We start from the raw sequence: 25,719 nt of genomic DNA, 5'->3' as shown, positions 1-25,719 counted from the left end.
AAAGTTTTAAAAAGTGGGTTTTATTGTATTGAACTCTTAGTTTTGATAGACTCAAACTAGTTTAGCCTTTATGATTTCTAGTTGTTTTTATCTCATGTAGGAGTTCCTTCCCTTTCCAGGGTTATACAGACACTTTGAAAAAATCAATCTTGTAAGATGACATTTTTCAGCTATGGGAATTCCCACATGCAAATCAAGCTGCCTTATTTCCACCTCTTAAATATTATCTTTTCTCCAATAACTTGTGCTGCTTTTTGTGCTCTATGCCACAAACTCTCTTGAATCTGTTTCTGAGCTATGTGTTGTATTCCACTGGGGATAATAAGAGTACTATAAAACTGTTATAAGAAATGAATATACCTATATTACAGTTTGGATATAAAATATCACCAAAGCCTCACTGGAGGGTTGGTCCTTAGATGGTGGAGCTAGGAAGAGGTGATTGGATCATGAGGGTGCTAGTTTCATCAATGTATTAATCCATTGATGATTTCGTAGCTGAATGGACAGTTAGGCAGTGGGGCCTAGTTGGAGGAGGTGGGTTCACTGCCTTTGAAGGGTAGTATCTTATCCCTAGTCTCTGTCTCTCTGTCTCTCTCTCTCTCTCCCAGGACACCATAATTCTGAGTTCTCCAATCTGGAACTCCAGGACTTGTAAAAGTGGCCTTGGTTCCTAGCCTTTTAGACTTATATTGTGTCATGCTACTGGCATCTTAGGGTCCAGCCTACAGACAGCTCAAGTGGGACTTTCCAGCTCTACAATCCTGCAAGACAATTCCCCTAATAAATCTTTTCTAATTTGTCTGTCTGCAATTACTATTGGTTCTGTCTTTTTGAACCAATAGCAAGAGCTAATTAATGCAAGAGCTAAATTGATCTAAAAAGTATAGATGAGATGACACAGAAGGGAAGGAAAAGCTTTCTAACACAAATAGAGAATTAAAAAAACATAAAGTAATAGAGATGATGAAGGAAAGACCGATAGCAGAAGCAATCATAACAATGTCAGAACTAAAGGAAAACATGAGTGTTATGTCTATACAAAAACACAGGGCTCTGAGTAGGATGAAACAAAATTAAAACCTGACATATTAATGAAACCTATTGAAAATGAAGGATAAAGAGAAATTCTTAAAAGTTAATAGAGGGAAAGGAAAGAACAATTAACTGGCAAAAGATATTTTATTAGTAATAGTAGATGCCAGAAGACACAAAATAATATCTTCAAAATTGTGAAGCAATATCTCTGTCAATCTAAAATTCTATACCCAAACTATTTACAAGGGAGTAAAATAAGATATTTTCAGAAATAAAAAGTATGGGAATTACCCTATATGTACCTTTGATGAAAGAGTTGCTGAAGTAATATATTAGTGAATCTAATAAAATAATTTGATAATGGAATTAAAGAGATGAAACCAATACAAGGAAGTAGTGGATGTCAGTGAGAAAATAATACACCTAAGACCTTTTCCTTCTTCAGGCTTAGAATAGGGTATAGAGACACCACTTTAACAAGACGTGACTCTCACCACTTGTCTAAATTTTTAGTAATCTTCTTTCAGGGAGTAAGCTCAGCTCTGGTCTCTTGTCAGACATAATGCGCTTTTGAGTCCCCTTACCCTTCAGGGCTTGAAATCCCTGAAGGAGCAGAATTCTGATCCCATCTTCCTATTTCTAGATCTATAGCTTCATGGCTTTAGCTCCTCATTCACAAAAACATTTGTTATGTTTGGAAGCAGGTTGTTATCTTACTTGGATTTTTTCCTACAGTTCATTATTATCTTTGGGGCAGAAGGGATAATTTCAAGCCAAGATGCATCGCACCATCCATGTTACATTGGAGGGAAACTCATTGAAAACTCCCTCAAGTCTGGGCTCCCAGGCAGCTCAGCATCACCACCATCTGCTTCCATGGACTCACATCACCAAGGAGAAGCCAAGAATGACATCCCCCTGAATCTCCTTCTCTCTGAGATTCCAGCTTAGTGTTAGTCTATGAGAAGCATTTGCCTGAGAGTAGAAGGCAGAGGAGGGAGGAGCCATACTGTCTGGAAGCACTGCACCTAGCAGAAGGCAGATACAAGGTTCTCAGCACTCCAGGGTACTCTTGTGAATGACCCTCTTTGGTACTTACGTACTGTAGGCACCGATTAGCCAGCCGTGGGCTCTTGAAATCTCTCACTTCACAACTGTTGACTGAAACATAATGGAGGAGTTCCCTGAAGTTTTCTGGTTTTCGAAACATCTGCTAAGTGAGTGCTTCAGAATCTCTTTATGTTGGTGATGCAGGCCAGTATTGTCCAAATGGCCTCTTGGTCATTTGTTCCTTAGTTCTACAGACACACGTACTAGCCTCAAATGTCCTTCTTTAAATCATGTAGCACTTGGAGTAGACTGAGGAGCCTCCAAGATGCCTTTGAATGATTGTTTTTTCCTGGTATTTATGACTTTTGTTGAGTCCTTTCCCACACTGAGCCAGGAATGAGCCCCTTCAACCACAGAATAAGGTAGAAGGGTTTGTGTGTGACTTCTGAAGCTACAGTTTAAAAGACATTATGGAGAAGATGAACCTGATCAAAGTACATGTATATTCATGCATGAAAATTCACAATGAAACCCATTACTTTGTACATAATATACCCTAAAAAATCTTTAAAAACAAGGAATTGTGGATTCTGCTTTGGCTTTTTGCCAGGCAGGCACTCTACCACTTGAGCCATGCCTCCAGCCCTTTTGGCTTTTTGAAAGGCTTGCTCCAGGGGGACAGTTGTCAGGTCACGTGGACACTCAAGCAGCCATCTAGAGAGGCCCGCCTGATGAAGAATGGAGGCCTTCCACCAACAACTATCACCAGCCTGCCAGGTGAACTACCTTGGTGGGGACCTTCAGTTCCAGGTAAGTCTCAGGTGACTTAAGCCCTAACCAACATCTGACTATAACCTCCTGAGATTCTGAACTTGGAATTATTTTTTTTTAGTAGTACTGAGGCTTGAACTCAGGACCTCATACTTGCTCGGCAGGTACTGTACCACTTGAGCCATACCCCCAGATCAGGACTTAGGACTTTTGAGTTGATGCTAGAACAAGTTAAAACTTTGAGGCAATTGAGATGGAATGTTATTTTGTATGTAAGAAGGACGTGAATTTGGGGGGCCAGGGATGGAATGCTGTGGTTGCAAAATGTCCCCAAAATTCATGTGCTAGAAACTTAACCCCTAAATTCTTATTTTAATGGCATTTGTAGGAGAGACCTTTGGGGGCAATTGCATCATGAGGGTTCTCCCCAGATGAATGGATCAATCCAATCAGATTAATTAGTGGATTAATTGGCTATCTCAGAAGTGGCTTTATTATAAAACCCAGTTTGTCTGTGCCTTTCATGTGATGCCTTCCACCATGCCATGACTATTCATTATAAATTACCTAGTCTGTGGAATTACATTTATAGGAACAGAAGGTGGGGTATTACATTTGCACTGTACGTCTTCTGCCACATTCTATTTGTTATGCAGTCACCAAGCCAGCTCAGATTCAGGAAGAGATGCACACCCCACCTCTATATGAAGAAACTGACAATTTGGCACCATTTTTACCAACCATTTTCCACTTTCCTTTTCAGATATCTACCCAACGTCCCCTCAGAAATTCCTATTTAAATCAGATAAGTCTATTGACTTTCCCAAAATATGCCTAGTTTTTTCTTGCCTCTCTCCAGAGCAAGCCCAACCTTCTGCATTAAGCTTTTCCTCAGATACAGCTACTTTCTGGAATCCATATAAGTGATGGGAAGAACTGGCCATTGATCAGTGTCTCATTTTGTGAGACATGTGAAAGTTTTATGACTTCACATGTGCCTGTCATTTGATACTCCAGGCTTGAATCTTCATTTTGAATGTCATTTTTCATGGAGTGGATTTTATACTTCTTGACTTCCTGCATAATCCTGATACAAGTCTTTCCATTAACCAGTACTTAGTGTTTTCTGATTTGAATGCTATGGGTGGCACTGATGGAAGGGAAAATTGAGAGTTACTGAACATGTAGGGTAGAGCAAGATGCTAAGTACTTATGCATCCATCATCCTGTATGTCTTCATGACTGCCCTAAAGTTCAATATTGTTATTCCCAGGTGGCAGATGAGGAAGGTGAGTACTTACGTTGCCTTGCTTAGAATGACTAGTAGTAGGAGAACCAGAATTGAATGCAGGTCTATCTGATGCCAAGGCCTTCATATCTTTCCTTGCTTTTGCCCTGCCCACAGCTTCCTTGAAATGAAGCTGTCTGGGAAAAGAAGGGAAAACTATGTGAGTTACCAGGCACTGTGGTTTCTAGAACACTTGAACCATAAACTCCCCTGATGAGAACATGCTCTCCTCACAGTCCCCTTGTGCTGAGACCGAAGCTAAACATTAACCCACTCGAGCTTTGCCTTTTGTTTCTTATTTTCCAACTCCCATGACTCCCGGTGGCTTTGGTCAACTAGAGCCTATCCTCTAGTATTCTCTTTTAAACAGCTTCTGGGCATTGTGACAGCATGTTTGGAAACACAGTGGCATATTTGTGGTGATTAAACTTCACTAAAACATCTGGATTCTGAGCTCCCACAGGCCTGGTGGCTCCAACACCACCCGGGAGCCTATGCTTCTGCTTTCGTTTGAAGAATCTCAAGCGAACACTTGTGGTTCCTTCTCCCCAGTCTTAGAGGGGAGAAAAATCGCTGGCCAGGCGTTTCCAGAGGGTTTCGAGGGGATCAAAGGGAGAAAAGCAAACACTGAGGAAAAATGTGCTATTTATTCTTGGAACAAAGTTACACTGGCAGCTTTCTCCTCTACAGTAATACTTGTTTTCCTGAAAGGATTACCCTGGAGTTTGCTTCCTCCCACAGGATTTAGCTGTCACTCAGCTCCTGACCTGTAGCTTCTGTCTCCCACCCTCTCCCAACAGGGCTTTCAGTTTTCTCATAGGCTGGGGAAAAATTAAAGAGATTAAAATCATCCATGAGAGAAAGTGGGTTAGCGCAGCTGCTGCAAATGCCCTGTGTCAGCAACCCAAGTCAGCAGCTCAGATAAACTCACCATGTGAGTGTTGTCCTTGGGTCACAGACTGAGGACCCCAGGCTTTTCAGGCCTCTCTTTTTGGCAACTGAACGAGAAGGATTTAGAGATTTAGACTGAGGAGGGCTGCCAGGTGAAGGTGTCTTTCTTTGGGAAAGACATTTCAGTCATGATATTTTCATGGACATTTTTGCATTTAATCAAGTAATTACATAAATTCATGGATGGTTATATGGCAGAATAAGTTACTGAGATATTCATTCATGTCTTGTTCTCTTATCTGTCATTTCTCTTCTCTGTCTCAAGGAGGTAACAAGACCTTTGTGTGCCCTTGTGTTTGAGAGCTTTTCTGTTGGTGGGCTGAAAACACTTTCCAGTAGGACAAAGATCTGTGTCAGTGGGCTGTGCTCAGGGAGGGGAATCAAGCTGCCTGTGCAGGGGTGGGACGTGGGCTTCACATTGCTAAGCACTTGGAAACTAAATGTGTCCCAGAATATGAAAGAACAGGATCGTTGGGGGTGTCCAGGAAATGTAACCACCTGGACTCTGCTCTCCTACCACACTCACCATGGGAGCCACTGAGGGAGATGTGAGGTAGAGGTGGGATAGAAGTGACCTCAAGAAGTCCTCTAAAAAAATTCTCCAGTCTCAGTCCTCAAGCAAACCTGCCTCATGGTTCTATGCAGTCTGTCTACATGTAGACAGCATCTGGAAGGACCTTGTGGCATGCTCTGTATCTTACAAGTCATGAGAGGCTTTCATATGACCCTTCTATCTCCCCGGGAGGCATGGCTAATTATGACCAAAATTATATTTCCCTATGGAATGAGTAGAGAGCTAAGAACAAACTAAATTCAATTTAGAGGAAAAAAAAGGAGTATGACATTTTTTGTACATTAATCATGCGGTAGGTGCTGTGCCAAACTCTGGATTCAGAAAGATAAGCAAGCATCTATTGCATCATAGAACCCAGATCCAGGTGAAGCAATGCAGTGTAGAGCTCTACAATGAAGATATGTCACAGAGGATGGGGACACAAAAGGGATCACTGCCTCTATTTGGGGGGCAGAGAGGGCTTCCCAGAATTACTCACCTGTGCTCTGAGTCTTAACAGATGAGCTGGAATTCCTCAAAGGAGGATGGGGATGATGTAAAGAACACACTGTACAAAAGTACAGAGAATGAAATAGAGTGACATGTTTGGGAAACTGTAAAAAGGTTGACATGGCCGAAGTATAAGACAGGTTGTTACTGGGTGGGTGGGAGAGGCAGGTAGGGAAGACCTGAGGGCTTTGCATCCTGTGCTGAGGAGTCTTGACTATCTTGGGGATATTTTAGTGATAAAAACAGATGCTTCTGTCATGAAGCAAAGCCAGTGCAAGAAGACTGCAAAGGTAAGAAAGGATCTCAGAACCGGGGAAGTGCAGAAATGAAGGGAGGAGAGAATGTGAAGAAGGATGTGGCCACCAGTGGCAAATGCTGCAGACACAAGTACAGAGGCAGCCACTGGTGACGTTTTTGAGGGCAATTCCAATAGAATGCTGGGAACCAAGGCCAGATGACCTGGAGCTAGGGATTGAATGGTGGAATGTAAGGATAGTAAAGAAACTCATTTGTCTGAGAAGTTCAGTTATGAAAAAAATAAAGATGGAGAAATGGATCCAGAACATGGAAAGTCTATTTAATAATAATGTATTGATGTATTTTATTTATTTAAATCGTACTTTATTTTTATATTATTATAAATACACAGTTGTATACATTATGGGGTTCTAGATGTTATGATTTTTGAAAACGTGGGATAATTAAATCGAGCTAATAGACATATATACCACTTCAAATACTTTTCATTTTTTTGTTGTGGGGAGAACATTCAAAAGTTACTCTCTTAGAAATTTTTACTATTATTAACTATACTGAACCATACTCACCAAGCTGTGCAACAGAACTGGAAAAAGACCCTTATTTCTCCTGTCTGAGACTTACCCTTTGACCATCATCTTGCCCTTCGCCCCACCCTCCAGACCCTGTAGCCACCATCCTCCTATTCACCTTTGTAAGCTTGATTGTTTTAGATTCCACATACAGGTGAGAATGTGTAGTATTTGCCTGTGCCTGGCTTATTTCACTGAGTATAACATTCTCTAATTTCATCCACGTTGTTGCTAATAACAGACTTTCTCTCTTCATTAAGGATGAATAGTACTTCATTGTGTATATATACCTATTTCCTTTATCTTTTTATTAGTTGTGAGAAAACTTAGGTTAATTCCATAACTTGGCTGTGAAAAATGCTGTGGTGAATATGGAGATTCAGTTGTCTTTTAACAAACTGATTTCAAATCTTTTGAGTAAATATACAGAAGAAAGATTGCTAGATCATATGGTAATTCTATTTTTAGTCTTTTGAGGAACTTCAATACAGTTTCCCATAGTGGCTGCAACATGTTTTAAATAGTGGGGGAGGTTTGGGCATGTTCAAAACTGAGGGGAAGGAGACAGTGAAATGATTAAAGACAAGGGAAGAAGAAGTGAAGCTGAGGAGGAAAGGTCTGGCAAGCAGGGGCTTGAAGCACAGAGAAGACCCCTCTGACCAAATTCCCAGGTGCCATGGGGGATTTGAAGCCAGTCGTCAATACCGCTTGTCAGTGTGGAAGCTCTGTTGCCCTAGACATCTCATTACAAGTGAACCCTATGCTTCTGGGAAGCTAACCATTAAAAACAAATAGTTCAGTGCATAATCTATTACACATATTAATTCAACTTGCTAATGAACAAATCTTTTCTTTATTATCTCATCTTCTCTTAGGATCAAATCTTAGATTCCTTGTTCATATCTGCAGTACATACATGAACTGTCTGTTATGCCCACACACAAGACTGACCACTTGCTAATTATAGATAACAGTTCAGGAATGGAAAACACTTCCATTCGGGCATTGGGTCATGAATACATTGCTATCAAGTTCAAGTTCATTGGATTAGATCTAGTACTCTAGTGCAGAAGGACATAATGCTCTAGAATTTGTTACCACAAAATTTACAGAATCAGAAAATCAATTAAACACATGCACTGTGGGGCTTCTAGAAGTTTGGGGTCCCCACAATCATCTGTTCTGATTAGTGGACACTCTCAAAAGGAAATTAAGACTTGGTAGGAGTTTGTCCTCTGTCCCTTGTTGCCTGTTTGTCTTTCAAGCCAAATCACTCTATTAATTTGTCAAGCACACACAATTCACAGAGTTATAGGAAATCAATCTTTGAGAATCTGGGAGCGTTTCAGACAGTCTTGTAATAGAAGTCTGAATTAGGGCTCAGCGTTCACGTCAGTTATGTTGTTACATAGAGCTATTTCAATTCAAATCTATACTTTATTCGAACTCTAGTACATCCTTTTGTTCTAAATATACATAGCTTTCTACATATGGAAGGAGATTTTTTTAATAGGTCCTGGAATTAAAATATAGTGAGATTTCTCAATTTTATGAGAGTCAGTGGTATTTTCAATAAAAAATAGATGTAAGTATTTGTCTTATTGACAACTTTATGAGGCAATGCATATTATGGCTAGGGATCTAATTCATATTTTCTTATTGAACAAGTATTAGCAATTTCTCTAGGCATCTCATAGTCCCATTGTCTCATTGTTTAATCATTCAAACCTCTCATTTTTACAGTGACTTCCTGTTGGTTAGAAAGAAACTGTTTTATATGGATGATTTATTAAAGTTCTGTTTGTGCTTATTTAACCTTGTTAGCCAAGATGAAAAAAAAGTAGAGGAGGTGTCAGCCTGAATATGAGAATTTGCCTGTAGAAAATGCAGGGAGAAAATAAGAAGAAAAAATTATGCTAAGCTCTGTTTATGGTTTAACTAGTGAATATGTTTTGATTTAAAACTATCATTAATCAGAAGTAATGTTGTACTAGGCAGCAGCAACTAGCAGCAAATACCTACTCTATTATCTCAAGCAAGATAAAGTGGTTGAGCAAAGAGTATTCAGACTTCTGACTTGAAATAATTCAATAAGGTAAACCTGAATCTGCAACAGAACAGATAAAGACAATGCTTAACTGTTGTTGTTTCCTTACTATTTTGTCCTTTTAGGGCACATTGCTTTTTAAGAAAGGTGGGGGACACGATTAGAACATTGTGGGGACCTAGCTGAGTGGCTTATATTCCTGGAGCTTTTAGTTCTACTAAAAGTTCTTCTAGACAACTCAATGATGCTCCCTGCATCCCTTCATATTCCTCTGTATGTATAAAAGTTCACTTCCAGGAAAGTAAGACAAAGCCTGGAGACCACAAATTTTTATTAAATATATAATTTGGTCATCTACATCTGGAAAATGGAACCTCACAGAGTATAACTGTCAACATTGATTTATTTGGTGATTATAGGCATCCATTAGACCTTATAAATAGTTGGTGGAAGGTTGGACTATAAATAAGCGGTGTTGTGTTCTTTGACCATTGGTATCTAGGAGGTGTTAGTAGCCAACACTATCAAATGGTTAGCTTCGCTTCCGCAGAATAATGTGAAATGAATGAATTTAAATACCACCTGGTTAATGACTATCCATTGGTCTTAACAGAAATCCTATTACTTTGCTGTGAAATGCAATGGCAAAAAGTGAGTGAGTGAGTTAAAAAAGAAAGAAAATGAGAGAGAAAGAGAGAAGGGAAGGAAGGAGGGAGGGAGGGAAGAAAGGAGAAAAGGGAGGAAGATTGGTTATGTTGCTTTCTCCAAGCTAACTTTTAAAACAAGTGTACATTTTCTTTTCAAGCTCCCTTTTGGTAAGATGAATTGATATGAAATGACCGTAGGGCAAAGCATTTTTTAAAAAAGTCCTCAGCCTCCTGGTTTTCCTAAAGTGACATCATTCATGGTGACATATTGGTGTCTCTGTCTATACATCCATTAGTTTCTCTTTGGGCCATGAGGCAATTTCCTTTGTGTTTCGTGATTCTGTTTACATGACTGCCTTGCCCCACCACTCCTGGAGATCATTTACTACTTCTGGAATTAATAAGATCTGGAAGCTTGAAGGCTCCTTGTAAATAGTAGTGCCATAGTAGAAGTGGGCACAAATTCTGGTTTCAATCATTTGTACTTTCTTAGACTGGGACTAGATTTCCTGTTCTTGACTATGCAGGGATGACTTCACTCGCCCACAGCAGAGAGGCAAGCCCAGGGGTTAAGGGGTAATTTTGATGTTCTGCTTTTCTTGATGGCTTGTGGAGATCATCTGCTTCCAGACAGAGCTCCTTACTGTTTTTTAAGCTCCTCATCAGTGAGGGACCTGGGTTTTGTGCAGTTTTTACAAAAGTGGCTGTCAATCCTGACTATAAACATTAATTACCTACAAAGGGTTTTCTTTTTAAAAAAAAAATTCTGCCCCTAAATATTCTGACTCAAAAATTCTGGCTTGGATCCCACCTTGTGATTTGAGAACATTCCCCAGGTGAGGGCTGAGTATAAAGTGCAGCAAGGTTGTCTGCAATCTCTGCACTGGCATCAACTGCCCGAATCAGTAAGTCTGCTCACACAGAAAGTCCCAGATCACAACCCTGAGCCCAAACCTTGCAGATCCTAGGCTGCAAATCTTGGTTTCCAGGGATGAGCACTTTTCACCTTCTAATTCTTCACTTCTGTCTGTACACACAGACTTCTTTCCCGTCTGCCCTGCTGGGTTCATCCTGTGGCCCCTACCCAACCCCAGCTTGTGTTCCCTGACCACCTGTACCTTTAAGGCCAGCCTAACAGACCCTATAAGGCCAGGGGGAACAGCTTTGTCACATAGCCACTGAGTATCTGCTCCGGGTCTAAATGCCCCTTCGTCATATCTGACTAGAAGTCTTAATTAGTGTTTAATGTTATTCTTTAAATATGTCCTTCTAGAGGGGGAAAATAGATGGTTCCTCATCTTGTGATAGTCATGCTGTTAGTAAAGTACTAGTCCTCTCATCTTTGGATAAATCACACTAGGGCTTTCAGTTTTTCTAACAGCCTGTGGGTTGTTTCCCCTCTTCTCTCAAACTGTGGAATGTCATGCTGCTATGTAATATATTAATAAAAGAGCAATCAAGGACCATTTATTTTACAGATGAGAAAATGAGGCTCAGGGAGTTCTGATTACTTGTGATCATAACAAGTGAGGGGGACTTGAAAAGTGAATTTTCCCTCCATGGAAGGAGATGGGCAGGGATGGTGGTGGATGTGGACAATGGTGACAGTAGAGTGTGCCACTTTAGAAACTTGGGCTTCAGGCACACACAGATCTTTGCCCCATGAGGTTTCAATGTTCATATTTATGAAATGAGAGAACACATATACTATTCCATCAAAAGGCCATGAGGATTAAAAGGAATTGTGCAAAGAGGACTGGTACAGGGCTTGGCATCTGTACTTTCATGCATGTACACACACATGTGCACACACATGCACAAGCAACTAGAAAGTGGGCAGCTTTGAGGAGTTCCTTCCCTCCCTCGCTTCCTTCCTTCCTTTCTACAGTGTCTCTGTGTATAGCACCAGCTGGCCTAGAACTTGCTAAGTAGCCCAAGCTGGCCTTCAACTCGAGATCCTCCTGCCTTAGCCTCCCAAGTGCACGTGTGCACCATCATACCCAGTAAGAAGTTTTTGTTGTTGTTTTTGCTGAGGATCACACCCATGGCCTTATGCATGCAAGGCAAGTACTCTACCGCTGAGCTGCATCCTCAGTCCTTGAGGATTCTTTTTCCCAGACTTGGTCATAGCCCACAGATCCTCTGACTTGGCTCCTGGGAGCATTTACTTCTGCAGGACCCTAGAGCAGTCACTTCCTTCGAGATTAATCTCCATGCAAGAATGGAGAACAGCCCACAGGAATTCTAAAGAAGCACAGGATACCCTCGATGACAACTTCATTCCCTCTGTACCTGTGATTTCTAAAAGCTGTTGTGCATGAGTCCAACAGAACCTGCTTCATTTTAATGAAGTAAGGCACTGTTCATAAATAAAACTCTTAGATTAATGATTGTCATGTTCTAAGTGTTCACCATATATTGGCAATTCTTAGTAGTCATAATAGTTTTACATACAAAGCCAGATTGGGTCAAAGTGCTTCCTATATCCTTTCTCCAGCATGGGGAACAAATGAATATGCTCTGGATTTAGGGACAAATAGTCACTATAAAATAGTCTTGGACCAAATGGTCTCATCTAAAGTCTATGCTCACCTATTGGCAATTGTTCTCTATTTATTCGTTCTTTCATTCCATATACGTTTACTGAGCACCAGCTATGTGTGTGGCCTTATGCTCAGCACACAAACCTCTGATCTCTGGAATCCATGCATGCTGTGCTCTGGGCAGCCACACACTGTATTGCCATCAGGAAATCTCAGCACTGCCAATCTCAGTCTTCCTGCTGATATAGCTGGCCAGTTAGGGAGAGCTCTGATGGTGGTTGCTTGCAGACCAGGTGTGGAATTTGGAGTCAGTCAAATGTGTGTTTTTTTTTATAGGTAAGAAAACTGAAGTCTGAGAGAGGATCACTTACCCAAGTTCAGACAACAGTTTAGTGGCTGCATGAGACTAGAACCTGGTACCTTGACACAGTTAGGAAACAAGGGCCCTTTCCACCAGTCCAGCTGCATCTATCTGAGAGTGAGATAAGTTTCTTTAGTTTTAATCTACACATGGGTATTGTTTCCCTTTCTGAAGAGCTGCATTTCAAGGTTAAGTGAAGCAGGTCTTGGATAAGTTTAGAACAGTGATTCTCAGGTCTGGCTGTATTAGATCATCTGGAGAGCATTTCAGAAATACTGATGTGGGAACCCCACCTCAGACCAATTAAGCAAGTATTTGTGGGGGTGGGGCTGGGCCTGCCAACTGATTTTTAAAGCCTCCCAGGTGTTTTTAAATATATAGTCTGGGATCTACAGTCCAATATAGTCAGTCTAACATCCCATCACTTGTGTCAAGAGCAATATTTCCAAGCAGTAATGCACGTTTGAATCTGGGATTATGTTAGAATGAAGATTATGATTCAGTAGGTCAAGGAGGGTGAGAACCTCCATTTGCAGTAAGTTTCCATGTGTTCTTACTATTGCCAGTCCCTGGACCACACTTCTAGTAACAGCTCCAGAAGTACTCTAGGAATCTAGTCACCTACTTGGTGGGTCACAGGCTACTCCAGTCAGAAGCCTGGAAGTTACCTCTCTCCTTTCATCTCTCCTCATTTCCAACCTAGGTACCCTTGGTCATCAGATCCTGTGAATTCTATCCCATCGTTCCCTGGAGCTCCTAACTTTTCTTGATGGACTGGCAGAGTCACCCTGGCTCTGTGCATTGCTAGACTGCCTCCTGATGGTGCTTTCTCATTCTTTCTGCCTCTTTCCCTGGCTGTTTTCACGCCATAGAAAGCTCTCCCAACTCTTAGATCCATGTCTTAAGAGACCACTGCATTACTGAACCTCTTCTCTCCCTTCTGGAATAACTTGTGACGATTGTCTAGGAACAGGATACCCTTCTGATTCATTTAAGCCTTTGCAGTACCCAGCTCATCTCCCATCAGACGCTCAATAAATACTTGTTGAATTTAACAAACTAAACCTCAAACTCCAGTGAGCAAGGCCAAACAAAGGTTTCAGCTGCACTCTTTCCGATAAAAATGAGCATTCCTTCGAGATTATGCATCAGGCTATAAACTCTCCACTCAGGGGAAAAAAGTCGATCAAATTTAACAAAGTAAGTGGTTATTTCCTGTCTGGGTTGAGTGTTTTAATAGAGGCTCAAAAGCAGGCGACAGGACAGGAATAAGAGGATGGTTGCTAGTGGGGGATTGGAGGTCTGGTTTCCTAACTGGGGTCGTGGCAGAGGGGTAAGGCTGGAGGACAGGGTGCAGATGACCAATACAGGAACCTCCTGGCACTGGAGACAGTCGGAAGCGCGGGAGGCAGGCAGGAGTTGGGAACTTGAACTAACTTGGAGCAGAGGGAGGCGGCGCGCACTGCAGCCGTTCAGGTTTCGCGTCTTGCGAGCGCCCACATGGGCTGCTGGCGTGGGGAAGGGGGCGGGGGAGAGGGAGGGCAGGTCCAGAGCCAAAGGGGCGGAGGAGTGGGGAGACCGAAGGAAATGAGACAACCTTTTCCTCCCACTGACTCGAGCTCCTCCAGTGTTTTGAGGCTCGGCGCGGTTGTCCGTGAGCGCCAAGGCCGGGACCTCGCGTCCCTAGCCCAGTCCTGACCCCGGCAGATTGCCGGGATTTGTTGCAAGACTCCGGTGCCAACCCAAGCCCGGAGCAGTGCTTTGTCGCGTCCTCCCCTCGGTGATCGGCTCTGGGAGCCCCGGCTTGGCCCCGCGTCCCGGGAGCGCAGCCCCCGGAAGTGCGCGCGGGCGGTCCCGGCGAAGGTAAGCGGCGCCCACCAGCGCACCCAGGGCGCAGGGGCTCCCGGCTTTCCCAGCCAGCCCCTGCTTCTCCTGAGCGCTCCGCCTTCGGGAACAACTAGGGCACTTGTGACCTGAAGCCACGGCTTTGTTCCCGAACCCCTGCCCAGGTGTGGACTGAATCCCCTAGGGAAGTCTTGCCTCTCAGAGCTTGGTTTCTTATTTTCTTCTTTTTCTTTCTTTTTCCTTCCCCCACCCCACCCCTCTACCTGCTCTTCTTCCTATTTTCCTATTGCTTCATTCGCCCTACACGGTTTTTTTTTTTTTTTTTTCCTGGATCAAACAACTCAGCTCCCTGCCTCTGCAGCCCGGCTTCATAGAGCGGTTCCTTTCTAAATCTGGGCGCCTCTCTCCTCCGCCCCCGGAGCTGGGCTGAGCTGGCCGGCCCGCGCCGTGACAGGCTTTGACTTCGGGCCTAGGGGGGCGGCCAATCTGCTTGAATGTTTCCGGCCCTTGTTGAACTATTTACCTGGCTTGTTTCGGAGGCTTTCAGTTCTCTGCACTCCTTTGCAGCCTCACCTTCCCCGCCCCGGGACCCCGAAATCTGGATGGTTTGAGCAGTGAAAACGCGGTTGGCGCCCTCTAAATCCTGGTTGCTAGTGGAGAGGGGCTCAGTTAGACCCACACTGCTCATCTGGGGGTACCAACGAGTGGGGCGGAGAGGGGCGGGACGCACTCCACATGGGGCATGGAGATACAGAGAAAGGTTGGCAAGGAGAGGAGGACTGAGCACATTGCACTAGTTTGTCGGTTTGCTCTTAACTAACTACCTCCACTCTTACTATGAGTAGGGACTCCTATCCCTATTTTACAAATAGGCAAAATGAAAATCAGAGATTAAGTAATTGCCCATGGCCACAGTTTGGGAAGGGCCCAGCCAGGATTTGGATCACAGCTGGTCTATACCGCACTCCCCAAGTCCGGCCCTCTGTTCATTTGAGCAAGAACCCTCCACCTTCTGCTTGTTCATACCTCAGGAGACCAAGCTTTTTCCTTTTATAGCAAATGCATCTTGATTCTATTCACATCCAAACTATTTACTAGGGCCTACTGTCTTTTCAGTTCAGGTGGAAGTCCTGAGGTTTCATCTTTGAACCTCATTCTTTCATCCCCTTCCCTGTCATCCAATCGGTCACCAAGTCTATAATTCTGTCACAGAAGACCTGCTTGAGTCTCTTCTCACTGAAAGGCAGTTCAGAGTGGTGGTAAGGAGGCCAGGTCCTGGAGCCAGCCCACCAGCCTTTGGATCCTGGCTGATGCTTTTCTGTACCCCTCTGTGACTGGATTTCTTCATCTGTGAAGTTGAGATGGTAGGGTTTAAAGCAGTGCTTCTCAATTGGGGTTTTGACTTTGCTCCTCCAAAACACGCCTGGTAATGTCAGGAGACATTTTTGGCCTTCACCATGTGAGTGGGGGAGGATGCTATTCATCTGGTCAGTAGAGGCCACCAAAGTTGCTAAATATGGGTTGTTGACAGGACAGCCCCATCTCCCACCCCATGCAAAATTATCTGGCCCGAAATGTTAATAGTGTTTAGATTGAGAAACTCTGGCTTAAAGTACCAGATCATAGACAATGCCATAATTTCCATCTCTCATCCTTTTATCTGCTCCAGTTTGGCTGACTGTATAGCAGCCCCTGCTGTCATGTCTCTCCTCTCCCCCTTCCAGTGCCAAAATCCTGTTGTTCAATCCACAAAAGGTCATGATCCTACACTTGTTGGTTCCCCATTGCTAACAGAAGTGACAGAGATCTGCAGGTGTTTTACAAGCATTAAAGGTAATTCCTATTCATGTTCAAGTTTGAGAATTAGTCTTTATAGTATAAAATAAAACCTGTGAGCTGGCACACAGGGGTTTTCCCAGTCAGACCTAACTTACTTGCCCAGTTTCACTTTCTGCCATTTTCTCTGTGCTCCTGATCTATCTCAACTCACTGGTCTTTCTATATATTTTGGGTCCTGATTTTTTGGAATGCCCTTCCTCTCTCTTGGTTGGCAAATGCCTTATTATTGAGATTAGAACTCAAGGCCCTCTAGATGAAGCATTCTTTAGTCCTAAAACAGCCCTGTTGCTCCCAGCTGCCCTACCCCACACCCATTTATATTCTTTCAATATCTCACCTGCAGTATTTGCTGCACCATGTAGAAACCCCTGTTTACCTCTTTCCTGGTCTCCACCTACCTAGAATCTCCCATAGTGCTGTGCTCACAGTGCCGGCTAAGCTTTCATGCTTTGGAGTCTCTACCTGCATTCAAACCCCAGCTCTGCCCTTTCTTAACCCGTGACCTTGAGCACAGTGGACTCAATCTCTCAAAGTCTCATTGGTAAAATACAAAGAAAATAGTCTGCCTTCTCTGCAGACTAGTGTGGCTAACTAATGGGGTAAAAAATTGTTCAACTTAATACTGAGTGCTTGACCCATGCCACCATATGGCTCAAGCTTAGCATTTTTTGAGTTTTTACTCAATCTTTACAATGTCTCTTTAAAGTTTGTACTGGCATTGCCCTACTTTCCAGACAAAGAAATGGAAGCACAAAGAGGCTAAGCAGTTTGCTCAAAGTCACACAACTCATTAGTGGTGGGGCCAGGATTCACATAAACACCTGGATTTCAGAACTCACATGCCTAGTAAATGCGAATTGACATTTGACAGTTTTTTTTAACATGCACACACCTGTAATCTAAGGCTGTCTCATTATTTGTACAATTCATGGATCTTTACTTTCCTCCTTGCCTTGCCTGTAGTCATAGAGTGACAGAACATAGGGTGGTCCCCAGTCACAGTTTCTGCCAGCACCACTGATGTTGATGTTAAATGGAGCCTAGTGTGGCTAGTTGGGGCTAGAACAACTAACTCTTTGGAGATGGAGGAGGGAGTGGAGTCAATAACCTTGCCTGGAGGAGAGAGGTACAAATATGGGGTCACAGGGTTCCTGACCTGTCACAGGGTTCCAAACCTGTGACCCCAGCTTTGTCTTTACCAAACTTGTGGCCTTTGCATTGTGCATGTCCACATGAATAATGGTGGAAGCAATCAATGAATGGGTGGTGGATGAAGAAAGGTTGCTGTCTGGCTGTCCCACCTCACATTTGATTAATTGAAGAGTAAGCCTTCTCTTCAAGAATTAAGAGGAGCATTTATCTATTAAAGGTAAAACTTGTTAAGAAAACTTAATGACCATGTAGGGTATTGGAGAACCAGGTTTAGGACTAGTTGCCAATCCCCTGTGTGGGCTATTGGTGGTGCTGGATACTAGGTTACAGATGATCACTTCACCAACTTGGAATTTTCCCCAAAGCAGCCCAGGCTTTGAAAGCTGAGCCCCCTCCTTGCTAGTCTCTGAGCCACTTGCTCCATAGGCCAGGCTGCCTTGTACAAATACCTGCACACTTGTGTACTCTGGCTTCCTCCACAGCTGTTCTGCACATCTATAATCCTAATGAGTTTGCTTGTTTTAGCAGATTGTCCCCAGAACTTCAGTGGGATGAGGTCATCTTGTGTGTGCAAGGGCTTGAGGTTTTGTTAGGGGCAGCAAAACTACTCCAGGAAGAGCTGCTTTACAGGGTAGAGCAGGGTAAGAACGTTCCTATTCATTGGCACATCTGAGACCCTGCAGATCCTTGCAGCACTGCCTTTCCCTCAGGTCCCAGACTCTTGCTCTCTCCTGGCATCATCTCCTCTGCTAGGTCACCAGCTGACTGATCTGAGGAACAAATCTCCCCTGGATGTTAAAGACTGGAGTAAAAGTCAGATTCTAGATCTTTGGGACATTATTTGTATTTATACCCGGGCTCTTATAGCCTGGCCTCAAAGACAAATCAGTCAGTGTGATGGGGTGGGTGTTCCAGGCTGGGTGCCTGGTCTTCAGGCCTCTGATATCACATCTTATTGGCTGCCACCTTGGGTAGCTCCTCTTAATTGACCAGCAGGCAGATTTTTAATGCAGCTGACTCTAGGAAGATCCACTTTGTCCTGTTTAGGCTGTGTTCTTTGTGAAATGTGCTATTTGACTCAACGTAAACCCTGTTAGGTGCAGTAAGGGGCATTTTGGTCTCAGACTAGAGTGTTACCATGGGCTTGGAATCTACCTACAATGAAATCTCAGTGCTGGGTGCCAGAAACACAGAGAAGAAGATATGGTCTCCATCATTCCGGTCATAGTCCATGACATTAGATGGACATATGAACAGGAGATCTGAGCAGAGAACCAGTCACCATTCTGCTAGAAGGGTGAGGAAAGGCATCAGAAGAGGATACTTGAGCTGGACCTTAACACACGAAGAGCTTGCTGGGTTTGTGGGGATGGGGGGCAGAATGTGGGGTGGGGGGACTGGTAATCAAAGTATGTTACAGATAGGAAACAGCATGTGTGAAGTAGAAAGTCACAAAAGGGCCTGCCGATGCCTACGTATAAGTGAAGACTGGAGGCCTGGAGATGAGCCTGGGGAGATGACTTGAACTTTTCACTAGTTCAGCTGTCCCTGTCCTGTTGAAAGACAATGGAGTGGGCATTTACAGCTCAGGTGTGCCAGGCTCTGCCTTCTGTCTCTACGGGCTTTGTTTCCTCCTAGGGCAGTGAGAACAGAGCCTTGGGGTCTGGGAGGGACTTTGCCTCTAGTAAGCAAAGAAACCACAGTCAAAACAAAGCTGAGCTGGGTGGCTGTGGATGGTTGTTTTGTTTTCTTTTCAAAGCTCTGGCTGATAAACTTCGTTCATGGCTCCCTCAGAGTCTAGATTTTCAAACAATTACCTTTACAGCATCCAGGGAGACAGGGGCAGAGGTGGAAGGAGGGCAGGGAAGAGAAAGAGGCAGACAGACAGGGAGAACTGTAAGAGAGACTGAGTTTTGAAACTCAGGTTTGGTTTTACAAATATCCAGCCTGTGATCCAGCAGATTAGCTGCTATCGGGACTGACCCATTTCCTGGGAATTGTGTTTATAGTTGCAATCCTTCTCTGAGCCCAAAGCCTTTTGCATGCATTTATTGCATAGAGCTCCCCGCAGGTAGTAGTACATATGCTTGTTGATTGGACAATTGCTGTAGGACTTTTGTAAGTCATCCCCCCATGCTGGGGATCAAACGAAGAACCTTGTACATGCCATATAAGCACTCTACCACTGAGCTACAACCGCAGCCCTTCAGATTTGATTCTTCATTGACCACTTAGTGACCTCTGGGTATATGGAAGCACTTTGTGAGAGATTTGTGAATGAACGCCCTAAAGAAGTCACATTCAAGATTCACAGCCCAAATGGTTTTGACTATTTCCAAATGGGGAAATAGACAAGAACACAGACAGCACAGCACGTGGACTAGTACATGTGGGCTCAGAGGAAGGACCCAGTCTAGCCAGGGGTCAGGGAGTGGAAGCAAGGAGAAGGGTGCCCTTTTCTGGGGACTGTCCACCTTCTCCCAGAAAAAGTGGTCTCACAGTGGTTCCAGTGGCTGATAATTATAGTCATCCTTGGGGTGGGTACCAGGCCCTGTGCTAGGCTTCAGATGCCTTTGTCATGTGGTATTAGAAGAAAACCTGTGTGACATCTACAGCTAAAAGGCAGGTCCAGCACTAGGTCCAGGCCACTGACTCTGAGTTCTCCCCCAGACAATCATGGGATAGAATCTGATCATCAAAGATGCTTTTAGAAAAGCCGTTTTCAAAAGAGAAGGTGCTGCTATGGCTAGAGTGGGAACACTATTTCCTCCGTCTTTTTCTCTTTCCCCATCCCCTGCCTGACATTGAAGTCTATACCTGGGCAGTTAGAAACTCTCTGCCCTGGGGTTCAGCCCTCTTTCTCCTCTTGCCCCCTCTTTGATCACCTAGACAGCCTGTACTTTGTCCTCCACAGTGAGGAAGCGGAAATGCTACACTGCAGAGAAGCCACCATAAACTTCCCAGGAAAACAAGGGTTTTTACAGAACACCTGCTGTGAATGAAGCCTTTCCCCTTTGCCCTGTACCCTCCTGCCTGTCAGTCAGAAGGATAGTAGCTTCAGGGAATCAGGGAATCTTGTTCCTGCTCCAGGACCTGTGTTCACAAGGCTGCCTAACACTGTCTCCCCTGGGCACTTACATAAGCACAGCTGTCTACCTCTTGCTTTCTCATCTTGTTAGGACAAGACAGACCACAGCAGCCTGTGGGAAGGGGTGAGTAGGGTCTCTTACTGGAAGACATATGTGTTACTTTACTGAGGTCCTCTCCTGTGGGCCTCTAGACTGAGCAGCCTCTCATAGTGGCTTCCTTCTTTGCGGCTCTGTGATGAGACAGTGACTTTGTGGATGTGTGGGATTAGCATGGACTCAGCACTGCAACTTGTCTGTTGGTTTCTTAACCTCTGAGTGAGTCACACGGAGCAGGAAGAGTTGGCTTGGTTTTTCTCTAGCAATTCACCCTGAGAACCTCATGAAAATTTAGAAAACAATGACTTAGAAATTTAGTCTGGAAAAGACACATATGAAAGTGAGTGGAACCCTGTAGGGGGGGCCTGTTAGACTCAGAGATGGCTTGGTGGCCTGGGTATGTCTTCTCAGTTTAACTTGTCACTGTTTGCTGACAAAGCATAAGGAATAGTTTTTTGCAAGGCGGGGACACAGAGATGAACATGATGCTCTTTTTGCTGAAGGGACTCAGTGATCCAGTGCAGAGACAGTCAGGGGAGCGGAGATAGTGACACAATGTTTTGTTTATCCCTTTCACTAAAATATATACTCTGGAAGCAGAGCATATGCCTTGTTGATTCTTAAGTTACTACAGCTTGCTATGAACTCTAACATACAGCAAGTGCCCAATCAATGAATGTTGTCTTATTCTTATTTTCTGTTTCTATAACTGAATACCACTGAGTGGGTATTTTATAAAGAAAAGAGGTTTATTTAGTTCATGTTTCTGATAGTCCAGCTTGGCTTTCCTGCTCAATCATGACATGATGGAGCCTTGATATGTCTAGACAGAGCAAGCTGCGAACTCTGATCTCTCTTCTTCTTATAAAGCCACTAATGCAGACATAGGAATCCTACCCTTATGACCTCTTCTAATCGTAATTAACTCCCCAAAGCCCCACCTGAAAATACCATTAACATGTGACTTTGGGGATTAAGTTTCCAGCACATGAATTTCAGGGGACATACCCAAACCATTGCAATTGTATTGTCCTAGAAGCAGTCAAAGAGTACTGGAGCACCAAGGAGGGACACCTCACTCAGCTTGAATACAGGCTGGTCCTAAAAGACATGCATTGAGTAGGGTGAGACAGTGACAGAGAGAAAAGGAAAAAGCAGGCAGAGGAACTAGTGAGGAGTTAGGGCAGCCAGGCAAGAAGACCCTTATGCTCCAAAAAAAGGAAGGTTGGAAGGAGTGGTTGGCGAGCAGGGAGCAGAGTTTGCAAAGGAGCAAAGTAACCACATCAGGTTCTTGCTGAAGAACTGGAACTGTACTTTGAAGGTACTAGGGAGCTACTGTAGGGTTTCGTACAGAGGAGAGGATAGGTCCAAGTTTCATCATAATGATAGAGCTCTCTGGCAATAGAGAAGACACTGGAGAAGAAAAAGACAGACCAGTTAAGCTGCTGTTGCTTTGTAGGGAGTGGAAAAAAACAGACTCCATAACTCTCAGTCTACTTCCCCCGCCCTACAATGTCGGTGTATAACTTGGGCCATATCATAAATGTCTCTGAGATTGTGTCTTCTCTGGAGACAGGGGCTCCCTATCATTCCTAATGGATAGTATGACTGGCCAGGGTTATGTATGATGAAATAAGTGAAATGTCTACTTAGTGTTTTATCTGTAATTGGCATGTGATAATAGTGGCCTGTGTTATTTTTACTATCATTACTTATTGTCATCCAGGTGAGAGATAATGAGGTTCTAACTAAGACACTGTTAATAGGGGTGGAGAATTGGGCACCTACTCAAGAAATACTTTGGTGATAAAGTTAGCATGATGTGGTGGCTGATTGGATGGGGGAGAAAGGGAGGGGCAGATGACTATGGTACTTTGGCCTGGGAAACCAAGGGAAAGACAGTGGGGCCATTCATTAGGAAAGCTGATGGTATGGGAAGAATAAGGGAGGAGGAGGAGACAGCAGGGCAAGAGAGGGCGATGAGCTCAGTTTCAGACATGCTGAGTTTGAAACCTCAAGGTCAGTCAGCAGAGGTGTCTGTGGGCAGATGGTTTCATAGGTTTGACATTCAGGAGAGCAGTCTTGAAGATCCACAAGCCAACTGTTAACAAGAGATGGTGAAGTCATGGTGTGGATCAGTTGACAAAGGAGAGTTACTGAGTGTGGGAAGAGGGATTATAATAGTAATGCTTATTGAGTGTGTCCTGTGTATTCCAAACATGTCTATATTAATCCTCTTAACAGCCATCAGCAGAGAGGAAGACTATTATTAGTGTGTCTATTTTATAGCTGCGTAAACTGAGGCAGAGAGGTCATAAATCACCTGCCAAGGTCACACGGCTATCAAGATTTTAGCCCAGCTGTCTAAATTCAGGTTTGTGTCAGCCTGCTCTAAGAGCAGAGTCTAAGGTAAAATGCTGACCTCTGGGAGATGGAACAAGAGGACTTAGTGAAGGCAATAGCGGACATGCAGCGAGGCAGGAGGAAATGGGAGTTTGGAGTGCAGAAGAGAAGAGTTTCCAAGAGGGAGGCCTTGATACCATTGGATCATGTACAAGTCCACATGCTCTGAAATGTCCATAGATGTGGGAATTAGGAAGCTATTGATGCCTTGGTAAAGGGAGTTTGAGAGACGAGTAGGTTAATAAACAAATATAAGATGAGGAAGTAAAGATACTAAACATAGGCGATCATTTCCAGAACTTGACTATGGAAGTTAGAAGAGAGAGAGAGAGAGAGACAGTAGTGTTAAAGAGAGACACTGTTTTAGAGATGGAGACCTGTGAGTAGAAACACAGAGGGATGGACAAAGGAAGCCTTGCAGAGAGGCCACACATACACGACACACACTGGGAAAAGCATCTCCGTGTTTGCTTTCCTTTCCACAAGATCTTTAGTATTTCTTCCCGTGTTCTAGATGGCTGCTGTGTGCACAGTTGCGCATCCATTAAAGAAGTCATGGATTGGCGTTTCAAATCTTCAGTCTTTACTATGTGGAACACAGAAACTTTCTTTAACAATTGCCCAGTGATGAATTATCATTTGTTGAATCCAGGCCCTATCAAGTTCTTGTACGTCATCCACCGGCTTTGCCTTCAAAAGAGTCTCTGAGACAGTGAAATGTGCTGGGGCTCCAAGTCCTGCATGGAAAACTAGCATTTGCTCTGTAGATGCCGGGGAGGTGAGAGTGACAGGTGGCATGGGGTATTGAGGAGGAAGGAAGGAAGGAAACCCAAAGCATAGTTGGGGTTTCAGAGAGAGAACACCAGCTTTGGCCTGGACACCAGCAGTGGAATAGGTATTGGGGATGAAGGCAAATACGCTAGCAGAAACAGGGCTGCTTGTTTCTTATAGGAAGTAAAAGAGGTTATAAAGAGGTTTGCTGGGGTGACAGCCATTGGCTTTGAATGACCTTGGAGTTTTTGGCTGCTGCCATTTAAGTTCTTAATAAAGAAAAGGACTGGCATGTCCTTTTAAATGTGTTACCAGGTATGGAGAAGGCAGATCCAGCAGGCTCTGAGGCACTTTATTTATCCATGGACAAGGACAGTCTTTAAGCTTTATTACATACCATTCTTTTACTCATACCACAGGCAGCCACCATGGAGGGTTAAAGCTTGACTTAAACAAGAAATTCAGCTTTGCCTTGCTTCCTGGATCTGACATCCCTGAGACTCAGGGCTAAAGTCAGGGTTTGGCTGCCAACCTTATAAATATGCCTCAGCTGAAAATTGCATCTTTGCTCTTCTTGGAAAAAACTTGGTGAAATGCACACACCTTCCACGCCTTCACAGAGGGCCTTTATGGTTGAGGTTCTCCCAGAGAGATACTGTCCTGAATCAGAAAGGCCACAAAGAAAATGGCCTTGGGGTATTTTTGTGTGTGTATGCTTTGCCATATAAAGCAGTAACTCTGCTGAATTATTTGCTTGACCTTGAGGCTTTGGGCATCAGGAAGAGTGAACAGGGCATCTTTCAAGAGTCAAATTCCAAGCTTGGAGATCTGCTTGGTTTTGGAGGACACTGTGGGAGCCAAGGGATGGACTATCCCTGCTTAACCCTCTCCCCACTCCCATCCTACTCAGGCCCTCATTTGGATGTGGCATTTGCAGAATGCCTTTGACTGGATGTAGGTGTGATGGAAAGATAAGACACTGTAGGGATGGAGAGAAGGTACTGCTGGTGTCTTGTTCTGCCTTTCCTCAGCAGACGAGAGTAGAGAACATCCTTTTCCAATAGGGCTTGGCTAGGACATGGTAAACCTCACAGGAAAGGCTCAGTACACACTCCACATCAGGGGACTGTTTCAGATATCCACACCCAGGCTATCAGTGATGCTCATGCCTATCCACCTTTCTGGACTATGAGGTGCCAGGTGGTCTGGAAGGCAGTATGAGCTCAGAAAGTAACAGCTGTGATACCTTACATTCTTTCACTTGCATTTGATTTATTAGGAAAAGTAATTTTTTTTTCATTCAGTCAGTCATTTAGTTATTCCAAAATTTAACAAGTGCTCTAGGCTAGATGGAATTAGTGATTTTGGCAATCTTAGTTTCTTGCTTTCTTGGAGCTCACAGTTGTTGAGGGTTGGGGGGCAGACATTACAGAAGTAAATACATGATCACAAACTATGAGAAGCTCTACGCTGGATAAGAATAGGGTGGTCTAGGAGGATATGAGGGAGAAGACAGTTTAGATTGGGGGGATGTCTATAAATATGTAGACCCCTAAGCACTACATGCAACATGCCCCTTTTTGGAAGGATAGTAAATACACAGGGCTAAAGCAGCTCCAAGAAAGGAGGAGCTGACCCTTGGGTAGGGCTGAGGGAAGTTCCAGAAGCTCCCAAAAGGAAGAGACAAATAAGAAGAATCTTAAAGAATAAGTAGAAAGTCGTAGTATTCTTGGTGAAGGGAACGTGGTATGTTTGTGAGGACTCTTATCTGCCAGGGTGAAGTTTAAGCCATGCATAAGGGAGTGGAAAGAGATGAGCCAGGCCAAATAACACAGTTAATATAGTTTATTAAAAGCAAGTCACGGGAGGGAGAGACAAATTACCAAAGGGCTGGAAAACTTTTTCTGTAAAGGGCCAGACAGTGCATACTCTCTG

General features: G+C 43.8%; 1 protein-coding gene across 2 annotated transcripts in view; it reads left to right on the top strand.

Annotated features, from left to right (window-relative positions):
• The first annotated feature begins 14,164 nt into the window (after positions 1–14,164).
• Positions 14,165–25,719, top strand: part of Eva1a (eva-1 homolog A, regulator of programmed cell death) — a 45,574-nt gene continuing 34,019 nt past the window's right edge. For both annotated transcript variants that reach the window (XM_074050072.1, XM_074050073.1), the window contains exon 1: positions 14,165–14,452. The gene's annotated coding sequence lies outside the window, so the exon portion shown is untranslated. The remainder of the gene's footprint in view (positions 14,453–25,719) is intronic.

Source organism: Castor canadensis, chromosome 12 (genome assembly GCF_047511655.1).
Source record: "Castor canadensis chromosome 12, mCasCan1.hap1v2, whole genome shotgun sequence".
Classification (NCBI taxonomy): domain Eukaryota; kingdom Metazoa; phylum Chordata; class Mammalia; order Rodentia; family Castoridae; genus Castor; species Castor canadensis.
This window is presented reverse-complemented; position numbering and strand designations above follow the sequence as displayed.